The sequence below is a fragment of the Triticum aestivum genome, chromosome 7A (assembly GCF_018294505.1).
Source record: "Triticum aestivum cultivar Chinese Spring chromosome 7A, IWGSC CS RefSeq v2.1, whole genome shotgun sequence".
In the NCBI taxonomy this organism is placed as follows: domain Eukaryota; kingdom Viridiplantae; phylum Streptophyta; class Magnoliopsida; order Poales; family Poaceae; genus Triticum; species Triticum aestivum.
In genome coordinates this window covers 111,933,433-111,936,769 of record NC_057812.1, presented here as the reverse complement: position 1 = coordinate 111,936,769, position 3,337 = coordinate 111,933,433, and positions in this window count along the sequence as shown.

Here is a 3,337-nt window from a genome sequence, read left to right as displayed (position 1 = left end):
TATAGACGGTCACCGCACGGAAAATGTTCACACCGTCTTACGGCGGTTACTTCGTCTTCCTTGCGCAGAAAGTCGCCAAATTTACAGCCGATCTCTCTCACTGACAAGGAGCGCCCACCTTCCCATCCGGTGTTTTTTTACCTCACACCGCGCTGTCGCCAGTTTCTGTGGACGGCCGGGATGAAAAATCCGTTACAGAGTGGGGGCCACAGCTCTCTGCGTATCGGACGGGAATCTCCTGCGGCGCGAGAAGGCGAGATATTACTCGAGTCTAGCTCTTTCTCCCTGACGCGCGGGCCGGTGGCAGGAGGACCCACCTGTCATGCTCTGAGCTGCTTCTAAACAAGCAGTGTGGAAATTTAATTCGGCCGATCTTTACTTGCATACGTCATCGCCACTTGCTACCACCTTTACAGCTGGCATAAGCTAACGTATCTTGTTGGGTGTGTTTAGGACACATCTAGATGTGACATAGTTATGTCACATCTAAGCTGATTTTCATTTTGTTTGTGGTCTACTTTTTTTTGTCCTGTTTTTTTTTTGTTTTTGTTGCTGCATTATATATTTGTGGGAGCTTAGATGTGACATCTTTAAAAAACATCTAGATGTGAATTAGACAAACTGTATCTTGTTTTTCTATCTGACGAGAATTTTTTTGTGTCCTGTTAATGTTTGATCATCTCCGTTCCCAGGTTGATACGAGGACGTGCGACACTGCCCAGATAGTGCGTACATATGCCAGAAGTGTACACATTGATTCGTAATAGTATGAGGCAAACTCCGACGCATGTTCCCAAATGGTCCGGTTGCGTTTGTTTAGAGATAAACAGACACGAAACGCGTGGGAGTAAATAGACAATGTCGGTTTTGTCCGGTTTTGCCTCATTTCGGGCTTAAATTTGGGCTGTGTTTGAGTCGAAATGGACACGTGCGGATGGATGCGACACATGCCCTTGTACTCCTCTGACCCGCCAGTCGGGAATATAGTCGCCCCTCTTTTCTCTTCTTTCCCTTTAGCCGCCTCCCGCCCCTACACAACCGCATCAATTTTCTCGGCCGCGCGTTGTCCAGCCCGGCTGCTTCCCACCCTCACCATAGGCGCCGCCGCCTTTGCCTCGGCCACCTCGCTATCCAACCCGGCCGCCGGATTTGAGCACATCTGACCGCCAGATTTGTGTGCATCTGGTCGGCGGCGGTTGTGCCTTGCCATGGATTGGCCGGGTACTGGGCCGCACAACCCTGGCAACGCCTCCGCGTCGCATGCAGGTATTGACTCTGCCTCTAGCTGCTCAGATGTATCCTGCCGGAGGTTCGCTGGCAAAGACACACTCGTTCGTCGTCCGGGCTTGGTGGTGGCCCAGCGGTTCGTGGGCACACCATTGCCGCTCATAAAGTGTGAGGACTACCCATGACAGGTCATGGGCCGCATTTCTACCACATCGGAACATCCCAGATAGGGTGTTCATCAAGTGCAAAAAGGTAGGGTATGTGCTTGTTTTGCTTCGGTTGTGCTCCCCGATTCGGCGCATTTTCAATGGCTCTTGGCTTATACTCAAATTTGTGTGTAGGGTGGATGCAAGTTTTGGTATTGGAAAGAAGAATACATCAATCTATTGATAGGACGAAATTTGATAGATGCTCGTGCACTCCTTGCTAGAATAGAGGCTAGAGATGAGACTGAGATGAGATTAGATGCGAGGTAACGCCTACTTCTTTAGAATCGATGAAGAAAGAAGCATGCAAGGTCTGGAAGCAGCAGATCAACAATGAAGACATCGAGAAGATATTGATCCAACTTGTGGGAGCAGTTATGGAAGCTGGATTTCTTTTAAAATGTCTAATTATGATTCTTGTTTTCTTTGGTCTTGCTCTTCTAGTCAAGAATTGGTGAATGTACTCCAATGTTTCACATTGTTGTTCATGAAATAATAAAAGAAATGCGACCAAAAAAGTGTATATATAGGGCCTCCAGCCGTCCGCGGCGGACCAAATGCGGCCGCGCGTTGGGCGCACGACCGGCGCATCCAGGAAAATAGTTGGACGCCGCCCCATTACCCTACCCAAAATGACAAAATCCGGACAAAACAGACATCCGTTTTGGGTCGTGCGTTAGAGTTGGCCTGAGGTACACAGCAACACTACAATTGCTCGTGAACAAGATGTCTTTTGTACAATTGTAGACAGTAGAAGGTTTCCATGTAATGTTTACATGGAATGAAGGGGAATGTGCGACGCAACATGGAAAATATGCGCACAATCCAATGCAAGGACTCTTGGAAATGCAAGTAACACATTAGCTATATGTAAGTCGCCTGAATTTACAATTTGGGTCATTCGAGTTTCACATGAATGAAGGAACAACCGAAGGAGCTTCCCAGAAAAGCCCTCTAGGTCTATCTTATGGTAGCAGGCGACCCAATTATCTATCTTAGGGGTGTGGGGGTGGTGCAAGTTCGGCGGTAAAAATTTGATCATTGTCGGGGTTACAAGGATGATCGGGGGCGACGACGGCATTGAGGTGGGTGACAATTGAGGGGATGGCGGGGCGGTGAGGTGGCTGTGGGAGCGCTGCCGGTCGTGGGCGGCGAAGGTAGGCGGTTAGGCCTGGGCTGGATCGGTGGGTGGTAGAGAAGAAGAGAAATAGTACCGGTTCAGACGTTGAAGATGAGCAATGTTTGTTGGATCCTGATTCAACGGTTGAGATGGGAGGAGGGAGAATCGACTGACCATTTTTCTTATTTTTCAGGTGATTGGCACCTAGACACTCCCTACAAGTAACGGTCATCTCACCGCCAATCCACTTAGCAAAAGTAGAGGAAAAAGAGTTAATGAAGTCCAATAGCAAAGGAGTAGTCTTGAAATTAGATACTAAAAAGCTTTTGATACGGTCAACCTTGGCTTCCTAGAGGAACTCCTCCTCTAGAGACAGTGTAGCAGGAGGTGGATTAGTTGGATCCACAAAATCACCCATGGGGGCGTCCGTTGGTGTCCAACTCAATAACCCTAAACCGATTTTTTCCTCACTGGAAACGGGCTTCAGCAAGGTAATCCTTTGTCACCTTTACTTTTTAACCTGGTAGTAGATGTGCTGACTTAGGATGATCAGTAAGGTTGCTAGCACTACAAAAAAAAATACACTTCCGTGATGATACGTGTTTGTCACAGTATGTCGCTTTTTTTGTCATGCATGTACATCCATGACAAATTTATGACAGAATCAAGACAGTCATACCTGTGCCGTCGTAGAAGTGTTCCATGACATTACCAAAATTACCATCACGGAAGTGTCCACTTCCATGACGATAAATCGCGCGTCACAGAAGTGCTTTCGTCAAGG